Source organism: Phragmites australis, chromosome 10 (assembly GCF_958298935.1).
Source record: "Phragmites australis chromosome 10, lpPhrAust1.1, whole genome shotgun sequence".
Taxonomy (NCBI): Eukaryota; Viridiplantae; Streptophyta; class Magnoliopsida; order Poales; family Poaceae; genus Phragmites; species Phragmites australis.
Window position 1 is genome coordinate 17,208,546 of NC_084930.1, and position 16,108 is coordinate 17,224,653.

The window sequence follows — 16,108 nt, forward strand, 5'->3', positions numbered from 1 at the left end:
GAAGTAGCTGTGAGGAACCGTCCAAACGGTATTCAAATTAATCACCAGGCGGATCATTTTTCATAATCACAACCTCAACGATTAATCAGAATGTCGTCCCGGTAGTCCCGACACGTGTTTTGTGCCCAAGATAGGAACACATGCCTTTCCAACATACATCACAACAAAGTTTAAGAAAGAGCGAGTAATTAACATTATATTACAATTCTTTAAACATACAGCTGTTTCCACAATTTACAACAAAAAGGAAACAACAACTACACAGCGGAAGAAAACTATACAACAAAAGGATATGGGGCTACATGCCCTGAGGCTCCATACCAAGACACTAAGTTCGGAGTAGAGTGTGCTACTCCTACCTGCTACCCTGATCGGCAGGCACAAAGTAGCCGAACATCGCCTCTTCCTCATCGACCTATGAACCTACATCAACTTAAGGGCAGCACCCTGATTACGAAGGTACTCGCAAGTCTTACACAATATAGAGCCTATATACATAGCTCGACTCCAAGGACCATGCATTAGCTAGTAGCAAGGATTAAATATGGTTAAGTTAATTAAGCGGTAAGGATCCTAAACATAGGTGTGAGCAACTAACTTGACCAACTTATGTGAAACTACCTTGCCCTAACCAACAACTGAGCATATGTAAATGTAACAACAAATATACCAATGTGAACAAGTGCCAACTTTAACCACCAACCACCATACCCAGACCACAATCACATGCCCAACCATCAACCTCATGCCATCATCAACAAACCACAACGAGAACTCTATGACCGGGTGCAGATGAAACAATAGCATGCTCATGACCGACAGCGGCAGTTCAAACTGTTTATACACCCTGCAGGGGATACTCCTGGACCCACACGACACGAGGACTATACGGCTTTTGCCACCCGCTAAAGTGCGGGGTACCCGTGACAACCTTTCCCAACCAGCCCTAACCGTGTGGGGCATGCATCACTCGGCGCGGTGATACTAGAACTACTCCCGGAGCAAACTAGTTACCATTAGAACTACTCCCGCTTACAAGCCCGCCCGCTCACACCATCGATGTTCATGCCCACAAAGCCACAGCTGCGAAGGTATTCGGCTCGACTTACCATTAGATTGGCATATGGTGAGTAAGGTAAGTGCTAAAGCCAACAACCACGACGATCGATCTTAAACAATGCAAGCAGTCTATAGTGCTCGGGTTTCCTCTCCCGACTTGCCCCTTGGACTTTCCATCGAGGCACCCTTAACACCGCCCACATCTCGTCTCATACTCATCAACCTTCTCACCATCGGCATTTATTTGTAATCAATAGTAATCCCTATACTCACGAACAACGGAAAACACCGTCGTTCAGCTTCTACCTAAAAACCTAAGCATTGCTAAGCATGTATATCATACTCGTACCTAGACATAACACCATCTCTAGGCTACAAGGAAATTACTTGAACAATTGACCAAGGTAGAAAGATGCAATTGGCATAGGTTCTACCCAAGGGTACGTGACACATGCATACATACATAAGCATATTCGTCAATTGAGACTTCCAAATTTGACATGGGTGAAATATGTTAGTTGCTTGCCTTGCTGCCCTGGATCAAAAAGGTGGGGTGCCTCTGGACCGCCCTCGCTCGTCGGGATCGGGGGATCGGCATTCTCTAAAAAGAATAAAGCGTGCAATGCCATGAGTATGGATGAAATGCAACAATGCATGCCATAAGATGTGCAAAACATGAATTGTCCAAGTCGTTTGATAATTTTCGGAGATGGTATTGATTATCGGTGATTTAAACAAGCGGAATCACATTTAATTAACTCATCAATTATCAAAAGTATTTTATGGAGTTCCAACACTTTTAATACGTAGTTCATACTCATACAAAGCTAACGCAATAGTCTCACATCGTTTGGAGTTTGGATGAATTAATTATGCATTTTACAAGCCTCTACACGCCTGGTGAACATTAACTGTGGACCCTCCGCACTTTTATGCGGAACCTCCGCACTTTGTCTGACTATCCACACATTTTTGCGGAGGTTCCGGACTATGGAACCTCCGAACAATTTTCCGAAGGTTCCGAACTTTCCAGAACTGCTCCTATTTGAGGGGAAACTTTACCAAATCGATTTGCGATCTTTTCCACTCCAAAGGGGGATATGTTTGGGAGAGTTTAGAGAGTCTAGAACTTAACTAACCACCTAGCAACTCAATTCCTAAATTAAATCTCAACCAAATCTATAATTCGCTCCTAATGCTCAAAAAACACATCGATTTCACAAAAATTGATCCAAATCCAAAATCGATCATCCAAATGCAAGTTCATGCCATGGGAAGCCTAAAGGACTCACCAAGGATGCTTTTCCCCACTTTGCAACCTTCGGGAAGAAGCAAAACGCTCGGGACGAAGAAGAACTCCGGTGCTCCAAGTGTTTCAACCTAGAACACCTAAAACGATCAAAACTGGCTCGAATCCTTCAGGAAAACGAAAACAAATTGGACGGATGAGTAGCTCTCGAGCATGTGGTCTCGTGGGAACCACATACGCACCTCGATTTCTCTTGTAGTGGCGGGAACCAAGGGGAAAAGGGAGAGCTAGAGAGAGAGAAATGAGAGGGAGAGAGAGGAGCACGTGGGGAGTGAGGGAGGAGAGAGAGGGGGTGGGCTGCCCCCTTTTGAGTGAGAGAGAGATATTTCCCTCATGTGGGCTCCACAAGTTAGAGAAAAAATCCGATTTTGCTTCTAATTCAATTCTCTCTCTAATTTTCTTTTCTCTTACTTCATTAATCCAAATTGAGGTGCAATTGAGCTGCAAAATCTGAGAAATTTTTATGTCGTGACTAAAATCCTTAGGAGCATCTGATCACAGAATCGCAGCTCAAATTTCAATCTGGCGATCGGAAGCGATCCAAATTCAAATATGAAGCTATTGATGCATGTTTAATATTAAACACGCAATTACGGATTTCAGGACATGACAAACCTCCCCCTGAGATTCGGTACGAGTCGGGGAAGAACACGATGAGTCTAGGAACCATGCTGTGAGAGATAGAATCCAATGCACATTTTCATTCACATGGCGATAACTTAGACATGTGAGAGATTCCAAATGTGCTATATTACATTAACATTTACATGTTCTCAAAGAACTCCGGATACTCAGAGTGGAGCTTATCTTCCCGCTCCCATGTCGCTTCGGCTTTCGTGTGATTGCTCCATTGAACTTTCAAGAACTTGCTTGAACTTCACCGTGTCTTGCGTTCGGCTTCGTCCAAGATATGGAGTGGCCACTCACAATATGTCAAGTCCGGTTGCAACTCTTGGGGTGCAACATCAACGAATTTCGTCGGGACTCGGAGACATTTCTTGAGTTGTGAGACGTGAAAGACGTTATGTACCGCGGAGAGGGACGGCGGCAACTCCAACTGATAGACCACCTCTCCACGCCGAATCTAGAATGGCCCTACATATCGAGGCGCTAGCTTGCCTTGGAGTTGGAATCGGCGAACGCCTTTGAGAGGCGAAACCTTGAGATACACATGATCTCCAACAGCAAACCCAAGGTCTCGATGACGGCGATCTGAGCGATGAGAAGATTCTTGCAGATATTCAAAACATGGTCCTCTGCCTCCTTGACCAAATCCGGACCTAGGAAAGCCTGTTCGCCGGATTTGGACCAATTTAGTGGCGTGCGGCATCTCCGGCCGTAAAGAGCTTCAAACGGCGCCATCTCAATACTAGCCTGGAAGCTATTTTTGTAAGAGAATTCCGCGAATGGCAGGCATATGCCCCACTTCTTCCCATAAGTGAGAACACAAGCTTGGAGCATATCCTCTAGAATCTAGTAAACTCTCTCTGTCTGACCATCCGTCTGAGGGTGATACGCTGTACTATGGAAGAGCTCGGTCTCCATAACTTCTTGGAAGCTCCTCCAAAAATGAGAGGTGAATTGCGTGCCTCGATCAGAAACGATCTTATTTGGAACTCCATGAAGGCACACAATTCGGGTGAGATACAGTTCACTCTCTCTATCTGACCATCCGTCTAAGGGTGATACGCTGTACTATGGAAAAGCTCAGTCTCCATAGCTTCTTGGAAGCTCCTCCAAAAATGAGAGGTGAATTGTGTGCCTCGATCAGAAACGATCTTCTTTGAAACTCCATGAAGGCACACAATTCGGGTGAGATACAACTCTACATATTGCTTCGCATTGTACTGGGTCTTGACGGGCAAGAAATGGGCGGACTTAGTGAGCCGGTCCACAATCATCCATATGGAGTCATAACCATTCAAGGTCTTCGGCAAGCTGGTAATGAAATCCATGCCGATCTCCTCCCACTTCTAGGAAGGAATGGGCAGATGCTGGAGTGTACCAGTGGGCCTGAGATGCTCGGCCTTCACCCATCGGCAGGCATCGCACTCAGACACATACCGAGCAATTTCTCGCTTCATGCGAGTCCACCAGAAGCGGGGCTTTAAGTCTTGATACATCTTCGTGCTGCCAGGATGAATAGACAGCAACGAGTCATGACCCTCATCAAGATTCTTCTTACTCAAAGCCTCAACCTTCGGAACCACGAGATGGTTCCTAAACCACAGAATGCCCGGCTCATCTTAAAAAAGGACAAGGCCTGACCAATCTTCATCTTCTCTTGGATTCGGGCCATGCCTTTGTCATCCTTCTGAGCTGCCTTGATCCCATTCAGAAGAGTGGATTTGATCTCCAAGTTGGTAATGAATCCATCCGTGACCATCTCGAGCCTAAGCCGGCGGAACTCATCACACAGTGTGGAGTTCCCAAGCGAGACTGTAAGACAATGGCAATGAGCTCTCCGACTCAAAGCATTAGCGACCACATTTGCCTTGCCGGGGTGGTAGCGCACCTCTAGCTCATAATCTTTGATCAGCTCGAGCCACCTTCGCTACCTCATATTCAAGTCTGCTTGCGTGAAGATATACTTGTGGATTTTGTGATCCGTATAAATCCAACACAAATTACCCATCAAGTAGTGGTGCCAGATCTTCAGAGTGTGCACAACAGCGGCAAGCTCCAGATCATGAGTTGTATAATTCTCCTCGTGGCACTTCAATCGACGGGATGCATAGGCTACGACCTGACCCTCTTGCATCAGAACACACCCGAGGCCTATGCCGGACGCATCGCAATACACATCAAAACCCCGGCTCACATCTGGTTGGGCGAGCACTGGAGCGGTCATGAGCAACCTCTTCAAAGTCTGGAAAGTGGACTCACATGCTCCTGACCACTCAAATACGCTGCCTTGCTTCAACAACTCGGTCATTGGCTTGGCAAACTTGGAGAAGTTCTCGATGAACCGACGGTAATAACCTGCGAGTTCGAGAAAACTCCGTATATCAGTGACACTCTGGGGCTGAACCCAATCGAGCACATCCTGCACCTTGCTCGGGTCAACTGCAACCCCGTGCTCTGATAGAACATGACCCAGATAAGCCACCTCCCTGAGCCAGAATTCACACTTGCTGAACTTGGCGTATAGCTGATGATCTCTGAGTCTGCCAAGAACAACACGGAGGTGCTCAACATGCTCTTCATCTGTCTTAGAGTATATAAGAATGTCGTCGATGAAAACCACATAAAACTTATCCAATTCCTCCATAACACCGTGTTCATCAAATACATGAAGAATGCCGACGCATTCGTCAATCCGAAGGACATGACAGTGAATTCATACAGCCCGTAGCGGGTCGAGAAAGCTGTCTTTGGAATTTCCTTCGGCTGGACTTTGATCTGATGATAGCCTAGTCTCAAATCAATCTTCGAGAAGCCTCGAGCTCTAATCAGTTGATCAAACAAGATATCAATCCTAAGGAGCGGATACCTATTCTTGACAGTGACTTCATTCAACAGACGGTAGTCCACACACATCCGGAGAGTGTCATCCTTCTTCTTCACAAAGAGAGCCGAGCATCCCCAGGGTGAGGTGCTCGGACGAATGAAACCTTTTGATAGCAATTTCTGAATCTGCTTCTTCAGTTCAATTAGCTCAACTGGCGACATCTTATACGCCTTCTTCAAAATTGGGGCTGCACCGGGCATGAGATCAAGAACTCCACTGCTCTGTCAGGCGGCATTCTAGGCAACTCATCCAAAAAGACATCTGGGAATCCCCACACCACAGGAATACTCAATATGTCTATGGTGGAGACAGCCTTCAAGGCGAAGAGACAAGATTTGACACCCTCTAGCTTCAATTGAATCCGGGTGCCGGACGGACCATCTAGAATAACTATCCGCTGGGCACAATCTAACACGGCCTTGTTCTTGGAGAGCCAGTTCATCCCCAATATGATGTCAATTCCCTTCGAGTTCATCACTAGCAGATTTGCCCCGAAAGACATATCGTTGATGATCACTGAGGAGTTGGACACGCATTGCTTAACAAGGACCTTAGCTCCTGGTGCATCTACGAGGTAAGGCGTGGGGGTGGTGCTAACTGTCAACCCATGATGCCAAACATAACTTGCTGTTATGAAGCAATGAGAAGCTCCAGAATCGAAAAGGACAACTGCAGGTGCAACGCAGAGTTAGAACACATATGCAACGTACCCATCAGGATGGTGTCAGCCTCTTGAACGTCCTCGGCGGTGGTGTGGCGTGCTCGACCACGCTTGGGGATGTGGGTCTCCTGAGAAGAATGAGGCACCGACTGAGCTGGTGGTGGCTGTGGAGCAGTCACCGCGGCTCCCCGCCTAGGATACGGGCAATCCCGCGCGTAGTGGCCAACACGGCCGTAGTTGTAATAAGGGCCGCTGGGGCCACCGGTCACACTGCTTTGCGAACTGGTTGGTCGTGGAGGCTATCCCTGTGAAGCAGAGAAAGCCGGCAGCTGCACGTGCCACATCGGACGCGGAGCACCCGATGCCGGCACGTGAGATGGTGGAGGTAGACTCTTTGTGTGGGCACGCTGCGAGCTCCCGCCCACAGAAGGCAAGGAACCCCTCTTCCGTTTCTTCTCCTCCTGATGGTTCTTAAGTTTGGACTCTACCGTGAGGGACGTGCTCACCAACTTGTTGAAGTCGGTGAACTCGTGTGCGGACAACCGGTCCTGCATCTTTGAGTTGAGGCCATTGATGAAGCGGCATTGCTTCCGCTCATCGGCACTGACCTCCTCGGGAGCGTACTAAGTAAGGTGATTGAACACCTGCACGTACTCCATCACGGTTCAGCCTCCTTGCTTGAGGTCCTCGAACTCCCTCCTCTTGATCTCCATGAGGCCGCTTGGGATGTGGAAAGAGCGGAAGGCCTCGCAAAATTCCGCCCAAGACACTCGGTGGTTGGTAGGGTGCATGGTCAAGAAGTTGGACCACCACGTGCCCGCCAGATCCTGAAGCTAATGGGTGGCAAAGAGCGTCTTTTCGTAATCCTCGCATCTGAGGAGAGCATGCTTCTGCTCGATCATCTAGAGCCAATGATCGGCATGCAGAGATTCCTCAGCCCGTGAGAAAACTGACGGCTGAGTCCGCAGAAAATCTGAGAAATTATCTCGGCACCCAGCTCCACCTCGTCCTTGAGGAGCCGTGTTCTGCACGAGAGCCTCAAGAAGCACCTGATTCGTCTGGCGGTTTTGCTCAATCATCATGAGCACTTCCGCCACAGTTGGTGGTGGAGGAGGGTTGTTCTTATTCGACCCCTCCGGATCATTCACATCATGACGAGTCCTAACCATTCTATAATGACAAAACAAAGGGGAAATGTTAAATTCTGACTTAGCATAACGCGTTCGCCAGATATATTGTTAGAATCCCGTAATACATGTATATAGACCATGCATGCATGAATGCAATATGAGAATGACGATATGCTCGATCCTAGCTACTGTTTCTTTCTTGTGCACTTCTCTCCGCAACAAACATCGAAACTCACAAGCAGTTATACTTAGGGGCATAATATTGCATTTTCATACATATTGATCATGAAGAGGCATAAACAAAACTTAGCAAGTTGTTTAGGTAAAGTTCACCACTTACTAAACAACGTTCTAAATTATGTTTAGGCTACTTAATTAAACCAAGCTCTCATGCCACAATGTGAGGAACCGTCCAAACGATAATCAAATTAATCACAGGCAGATCATTTTTCATAATCACAACCTCGACGATTAATCAGAATGCCGTCGCGGTAGTCCCGGCAGTCCCGGCATGTGTTTTGTGCCCCATATCGGAACACATGCCTTTCCAACATATACATCACAACAAAGCTTAAGAAAGAGCGAGTAATTAACATTATATTACAAGTATTTAAACATGCAGCTATTTCCACAATTTACAGCAAAAAGGAAACAACAACTACGCAGCGGAAGAAAACTGTACAACAAAAGGATATGGAGCCACATGCCCTTAGGCTCCATACCAAGACACTGAGTTTGGAGTAGAGTGTGCTACTCCTACCCGCCACCCTAATCGGCAGGCTCAAAGTAGCCGAACACCGCCTCTTCCTCGCCAACCTGTGAACCTGCATCAACTCAAGGGCAGAACCCTGAGTACGAAAGTACTCGCAAGTCTTACACAATATAGAGCCCATATACATAGCTCGACTCCAAGGATCATGCATTAGCTAGTAGCAAGGATTAAATATGGTTAAGTTAATTAAGCGGTAAGGATCCTAAACATAGGTGTGGGCAATTAACTTGACCAACTTATGTGAAACTACCTTGCCATAACCAACAACTGAGCATATATAAATGTAACAACAAATATACCAATGTGAACAAGTGCCAACTCGAGCCACCAACCACCATACCTAGACCATAATCACATGCCCAACCATCAACCTCATGCCATCATCCACAAACCACAACGAGAACTCTACAACCGGGTGCAGATGAAACAATATCATGCTCATGACCGAGAGCGCGGCAGTTCAAACTTTTTATACACCCTGCAAGGGTATCCTCCTGGACCCACACGATACAAGGACCATACGGCTTTTGCCACCCACTAAAATACATACAAAGGGGTACCTATGACAACCTTTCCCAACTAGCCCAAACCGTGTGGGGCATGCATCACTCGGCGTGGTGATACTAAAACTACTCCCGGAGCAAACTAGTACCGCTTACAAGCCCACCCGCTCACACCGTTGATGTTCACGCCCACAAAGCCACAGCTGCGAAGGTATTCGGCTCGCCTTACCATTAGATCGGCATGTGGTGTGTAAGGTAACTGCTAAAGCCAACAACCTCGACGATCGGCCTTAAACGATGCAAGCGGTCTATGGTGCTCGGGTTTTCTCTCCCGACCTGCCCCCTGGACTTTCCACTGAGCCAGACGACACCCTTAACACCGCCCACATTTTGTCTCATACTCACCACTCATCAACTTTCTCACCATCGGCATGTATTTGTAATCAATAGTAATCCCTATACTCGCGAACAACGGAAAACACCGTCGTTCAACTTCTACCAAAAGACCTAAGCATTGCTAAGCATGTATATCATACTCGTACCTAGACATAACACCATCTCTAGGCTACAAGGAAATTACTTGAATAATTGACCAAGGTAGAAAGATGCAATTGGCATAGGTTCTACCCAAGGGTACGCGACACATGCATACATACATAAGCATATTCGTCAATTGAGACTTCCAAATTTGACATGGGTGAAATATGTTAGTTGCTTGCCTTGCTGCCCTGGATCAAAAAGGTGGGGTGCCTCCGAACCGCCCTCGCCCGTCGGGATCGGCGGATCGGTGTTCTCTAAAAAGAATAACGCGTGCAATGCCATGAGTATGGATGAAATGCAACAATGCATGCCATAAGATGTGCAAAACATGAATTGTCCAAGTGGTTTCACAATTTTCGAAGATGGTATTGATTATCAGTGATTTAAACAAGCGGAATCACATTTAATTAACTCATCAATTAATCCTTCGGGAAAACGAAAATGAATTGGACGGATGAGTAGCTCTCGAGCGTGTGGTCGCGTGGGTACCACATACGCACCTCGGCTTCGCTTGTAGTGGCGGGAACCAAGGGGAAAAGGGAGAGCTAGAGAGAGAGAGGTGAGAGGTTGAGAGAGAGGAGCACGTGGGAGTGAGGGAGGAGAGAGAGAGGGTGGGCTGCCCCCTTTTGAGTGAGAGAGAGAGATATTTCCCTCATGTGGGCCCCACAAGTTAGAGAAAAAGTCCGATTTTTCTTCTAATTCAATTCTCACTCCAATTTTCTTTTCTCTCACTTCATTAATCCAAATTGAGGTGCAATTGAGCTGCAAAATCCGAGAAATTTTTACGTCGTGATTAAAATCCTTACGAGCATCTGATCACATATTCGTAGCTCAAATTTCAATCTGGCGATCAGAAGCGATCCAAATTCAAATATGAAGCTATTGATGCATGTTTAATATTAAACACGCAATTACGGATTTCAGGACGTGACAGTAGCACTTTGTGAATTCGTCTAATCTCGTATCCTATCCAACCAAACAGTTTTTTTGATTTGGTGCCTCTATTTGATGTACTATTCTTAGTTGTTTGTGTTTCCTCTTTTGTCGGTTGTTCCTGCGAGTAGACGACTACATTCCGAAGCTGTACGAGGATCTCCAAGAGGAACAATTCAAGGTTTGATGAGCTACTAGGTTGAGACTTCGAGATATGCTAGAACCGAGTATACAAAGATAACTTAGCAGCAGCCAGTCAAGTGTCCTTGCTCATTTTGCACCTATTTTAGGATTTATATGTTAGTTACTTATCCTTCATGCATGCTTGTCTAAATTGGAAACCTGTGATTAGGGTTTACTAGTATTTGTCTGATTATCCTTGTCATCGTTGAAAGAGTCATGTGAAATAAAGGGTAGATATGCTAGTCGCTGTCATGGTTGGATTATGAGTTAAACTTGACTAATGTCTATACAACATGATCTGGAGTGATAATCCTTTGTAGCAACATGGTATAGAGATCCTAACAGGATGGTTGGTTGAGGATGGTACAAGAAGGCAAATGTGCTTGTTCCTGTGTGGGATCCTAAGGATCGGTTCTTGAACATGTAACCAAGCTAAAACGGCAACTATCCATGGGGACTATATGGGTACAGCCTCGCCAATTAGTTAGCTACCCTCCGGTTCGGTGAGCACCATTTGGACAGTTGAGTGGCACAAGAGGGGGCTTTTGCAACGATGTAATCGTCTGTTAGCGATGAAACCTTAGTGGGTGCTTACAGGTCAGTAGGAGCTTTGTAAAGGCCATGTGGTGATCTCCTGGCTCACACCTCGGGAGTGTGTAAGTGCCTGATTAGCACGGCAACATGGAGACTGTCACTTGATAATGCGGGTGATGAAATCATGAGCCGTGGGGAAAGATGGGCAAACTCTGCAGAGTATAAATCTAATAGATCAGTCATGCTCATGGTCAAGAGTGGCTTGAACTTCTTCTTGATTAGTTGGGATCAGGGTTCGGGTATGAATGGTCGCGTAGCCAGGTAATGGGATTACCTGGTGAGCTTTGGTAGCCGGATATGGAATATCTGGTGAGTTTGGTAGTTGGATGGAATCCAATGAGCTGTTCCTCTTGTTTAAGTAGTGTCTTCATACTTAGTAAATAGGATGCCTATTTCTTGGAATTATAGGTTAAGGTTGCTTAGTGCAGTAAACTAGTGTCTAACATTTTCTTGACTTAAGCCCCATGTCATGCCTTCCTACACTTGCGGAGTATGAGATGTACTCACACTTGGTATTTCCAATAATAAATGTTGCTCAGTTAGAGAAGACCTCATCAAGATCAAGGAAGCTGAAGGCTATATGAAGACAGAGCGTCCAAGGTCACGTTGCCCCCAGTCGATTGCCTATGGTGTGCCCTGAAGCTATCGTTAGAGTTTCCTCTTGTTCTTCCGTTGCTGTTTAAAAACTCTGGTATCTATTTCAATAAAGTTATTTTGTTCGATATAGAACTGTATATCACTTATTATGTCATCGCATGTATGATGAAACTGATCCTAGCATACATGTGGATTGCACCTGGTGATTCTTTTGAAAAATCGGGTGTGACATCGCTTGAGGTGCTTTGCTCATCTTCTTCATAGCTCTCTTCATCTTCATCTCCATCTCCATCATCTTCACTTGAGCTTGATTCTTGCTCTTGTCTCCTCATCCTTGCCTACATGTGTTAGTATTGAGCTTGTTTGCTTGTGAGAGCAAGGTTCTTAGTGTCGGATGAGGAAGAAGCTTCCACTCCCATGTTCATTATCATCTCATAGGTGTTGATCTTGCCAAGCACTTGACTTGGAGTCATCTTCTTAATGTCATTGTTGTCATAGATGATAGAGACTATCTACTTGTACTTCAAAAGAAGAGCATGAAGTATTCTTCTCACAACTTGATCATCTTCAATTGGCATTAAACCTAACCCATTGATCTCATTAACAAGAATGTTTAAACGAGAATACATATAATTAGCACTTTTATAGGGTAGTTTCTTGATGCCATTGAGATTAGTAACAAGCACATGATATTTCTTAATGCGCACATCATTTATGCCTTCATGTATTTCAGTGAGACTAATTCAAATATCATGTGTATTGGTGAGAGAATAAACACAATCAAATGCATCAACATATATAGATGATAAAAGGATACTCTTGGCCAATGCATCTAATTTCCTCTCCTTGTTCGTGATGCAAGGTGTCATCCCATCCTCGGTGACTCTCCAAACATCCAACCCTCTAGCTTGCAAATAACGAGTCAATAGAATTTTCCACCAGGGGAAGTTTGGGCCATCAAAAAGTGCAGTATTATGGGAATCCATCCTAACTCCGAACGTCACAACTCACTAGGCGGTGAAGCCCTATCTGATCACAATGAGACTAAGGCTCAAATGCCATTTGAATTGGCAAAACCTTATAAAAGGTGTGAAGCTCTAACACAAATTGTAGAGCTAGATGTGAGCCCTAGCTCTGATACAAATTGAAGGGATTGATGACGTCCTAAGGGGGGGGGTGAATTAGGATACTTAGAACTATTTTGGATCCAACAATAATGCAAGATAAACCTATATCAGATTCTATCTAGATGTGCTCTAGGTTTATCTAGTGTGTCTACTCTACCGATCAAAGCGTTTGTAACCTATCTAAGAAGGTAAATTGCAAAAATGTTAATGCAAAAAGATAAATAAGGTAGAGAGAGCAAACTCTACACAAGGATGTTTATCCCATGGTATCGATGGGATGAATGCCATCCCTAGTCTATGATGGAGCTCTATAAAGGATATGCTCCCGGTTGGCACCTGGTCATGGCTCTTGAGCCACCAAGTCACAAAGAAAAGGCCTCTACCTGGATGAGCCACCACTAGCCTCTCTTCCGGTTCCTTACTGTCGTGATCACTTCGAAGTTTGAGTCACCAAGGCAAGGGTCTCCGTGTCCCCGTACACGCTTCTCGTCGCGCTGCACACCAAGTCGAAGGGTCAACAAGCTAGCCGGTGAGTCACTAAGACTCCAAGATGTTGGCATACCACTTGGTACAAGGTTGGACTCTCTAGGCCTATAACACTAATCACTCACTAATCTTGTGCTTAATCACCTTAGTAATCACATTAAGCACTTTGGTGGCTTGGATGTCTTCTCAAGTGTGTATGAGCTTCCTCTAGACTCCAGCAGCATGCCACACCATCAAATGACTGAGTGGAGGAGTATTTATAGCCTCAAAGCCATGAACTACTCATTAACCCAACGACTCAAAAAAGTTGTTAACATCGGACAAAATGGTGAGAATACTAGTATTAACACCAGATCATCCGGTGAGTACACTCTCACAAACTAGCCATTAGAAGCCCCACTCAAGCCTCTGTGAACACCAGATATTTCGGTGTATACTTCATCGCCATCACCGGACTATCTGGTGAGTACTAAGCCATCCGAGCCAACTACATACTCTCTGTGTAAATTGCTCCGGTGAAAGCATCCGGTACATGTCACTTCAATACCGGACTATCCGGTGAGTTAACTTCAGCCAACCGAGCTAATGCAACCCTCTCTAGAAATAATATTATGGTGTACACAACATCCTTCATCAGACCATCTAGTGCCTTAAACTTCGTTCTTCAACACTTGGCACCCAGTATTAGTCTGGTTTTTAAGCCTCCGGTGTGTACAAAACATACACCGGACCTTCTGGTGTGTTGAACTCCTTCTATACATTTTGCACCGTTCATTATCCGGTGTGTGCAACACATTGATCATCGGACCATCCGGTGATTTGATCTTCAACTTTAATGGCTGCAACCTTCTCTGGACAAAATGCTCCGGTGTGTATCTTCTCTGATCACCGGAACTTCCGGTGAGGTCCTCAAGCCTCTCTACCCTTTGTCAAATATGCTCCAATGAGTTTAACATCCAGAGCAGTGGACCATCTGGTGAGGCAAATCTTCCTGGGGCTTCTTCAATTCAACCAAACTTTGTTCCGACTGCGGTGGCTTCTTGAAGTATTGCATCTTTGAGACCTAATAACATATATTCTTGACAAACATGTCAGTCCCATTGACTATGTTGTCAGTAATCACTAAAATCACAATCATAGCCAAATAGGGCCATTTTCACTGCAGCCGGCCAGGTGCTAGACCCCCTTCAGTTGGTGGGGGTGCTATTATCATGATGGCATGGATTTTTCTAGGGTTGGCCTCGATATCTCGCTTTGAGACAAGGTATCCTAGCAACCTTCCAGCTTTTGGCACCAAAGACACACTTCTCCGGGTTTAGTAGCACGCCGGCATCCTGGAGGCTATTAAAGGTCTATTGAAGGTCAGCAACGTGGTTGACTTTGAGCTTGCCTTTTATTACTATGTCATCATTGTATGCCTCCATGTTGTGGCCTAGCTGGTGCTCCAGGATTTTGCGTACCAGACGAGAAAAGGTGGGTCCGACCTTCCGGAGGCCAAAAGGCATTTGAATGTAGCATTATACCCAAAGGGGGTAATGATGCTTGTCTTGCCCTTGTCTTACGCGACCATGCACACTTGGTGGTATCCTGAGTACGTGTCTAGGAAACTCAACATCTCATAGTCGGCGATGGAGTCCACCAGCTTGGTCTATGCGAGGGAGTGGGTATGGGTCTCATCGGTAGGCTTTGTTGAGCGCCGTGAAGTCGATGCACAAGCGCCATTTTCCGTTAGGCTTCTTTACTAGGACAAGGTTTGACAGCCACTCTAAGTGGATGACCTCCCGGATTATGCCGGCTTTTAGAAGTTTTTGGACTTCCTCCTTTGTAGCCCTAGCTCCCTCGATGGACACCTTGCGGATGCCCCTGGCATATAGGTCGGGTGTGCGGGTTGACTCAGAGGGCGTGCTCAATGATGTGGCGGTCTACTCTAAGGATGTCCTGTGGACACCATGCAAAAATGTTGAAATTGGCCCTTAGGATGGCTATGAGCTGGGCTTTCTACTCCGGAGTGAGGGCCGCATCGAGCTGAAAAGCCCGGTCAGGGTTGCCTATTCCTAATGGAACGTGCTTGATGCCCCCTCCAGTAGTGGCTTCGGAGGGCAACGATGCTCATGGCATGCCAGAGGGAGGTCCTCGAGGGGTCCTTCAGGTGCACTATGCATGTGGCGGCTATTGAGCAGGGTAGGGTGTCCGTACTTGATGCGCCTAGCTAGATTTTTATCACTGTGGATGGAGATCAGCCCCTGGGGTCTAGTCATCTTCACGCAGAGGTAATTGTGATGGGAGACTGCTTTGAATTTGTCCAGGGTTCCTCGGCCAAGGACGATGTTGTATGAGTAGGGCTTGCCCACAATGTTGAAGGTACCATCTCGGCTCACATGGCGGAGGCTTCACCGAAGGTGACTAGAAGCTCTATCTGGCCCAAGGCATCAAGGGGGCTTCATTGAACCCCTGAAGGGGCCTCCGAGCTAGAGAGAGGCAGCTTCGCGGAATGCGGAGCTGGTCAAAGACATGTATGAAGAGAATATCCACAGAACTTCCTCCGTTGACTAGCACCCTCTAGACTTCGATTTCCACAATATTGGCCTTGATAACTAGAGCGTCGGTGTGGTGGAAGGCCACATGGGCTTCACCCCTATCGCATCATCCTAGGTGAAGGTCACATGGGCTTCATCCCATCCAGGGACTTGGCGGTGGATGCTG